An 856-nucleotide genomic window follows, 5' to 3' on the forward strand; every position below is an offset into this window, starting at 1 on the left:
TTGCCTGTTTCACCATCTATTACATGTGGCATTTTCCTGTGTTAGCCTTTGTATTGTTTGTCTCATCATGTTTTTGACATTCATTTTGCCCAAAGCTGGACATGAAGAGACTCAAGAATTGGACTGAATGTGCGCTAAGCCAGTGCTAGACATTCTAAAGCTGTGCTTTCCTCTGACAAGGTAGCACTAGCCACAGATGGCCCCTGACCACTGAAAGTATAGATAGCTCATATCAAAGTGTGCCTTAAGTGAAAAATATACATGAGATTTCAGAGACTTAAGTACAATAAAAAAGAATGTAACGTAATTTCATTTAAAAAATTGTTTTTCTATTTATTAGGGAGCTCTGGTGGCATAGTGCCTAAGGCATTTGGCTGCTAGCCAGAAGGCTGGCGGTTCAAACCCACCAGCAACTCCTCAGAAGGAAGGTTGGGCAATCTACTTCTGTAGTGATACTGCCTTGGAAACCCATGGAGGGGTCGCTATGGTGGGATCTGACTCCACAGCAATGGCTTTTCTATTGATTATATATTGAAATATTATTTTGGATTGTTGTTGTTGTTAGGTGCCGTCGAGTTGTCTCTGACTCATAGCGACCCTATGCACAGCAGAACGAAACACAACCCGGTCGTGAGCCAGCTCCATGATTCTTGCTATACTTGACCCCCATCACCACTGCCATTGTGTCAGTCTATCTCGTTGAAGGCCTTCCCCTCTTTTTTTGACCTGCCACCTTACCAAGCACAACATCCTTCTCCAGGGAATGGTCCGTTCTGACAACATGACCAAAGTAGGTGAGACAAAGTCTGGCCATTCTCACCTCCAAGGAGCATTCTGGCTGCACTTCCTCCAGGAC

The sequence above is a fragment of the Orycteropus afer genome, unplaced genomic scaffold, assembly GCF_000298275.1.
Source record: "Orycteropus afer afer isolate SDZICR_OR568_19922 unplaced genomic scaffold, OryAfe1.0 scaffold00024, whole genome shotgun sequence".
NCBI lineage: Eukaryota > Metazoa > Chordata > Mammalia > Tubulidentata > Orycteropodidae > Orycteropus > Orycteropus afer.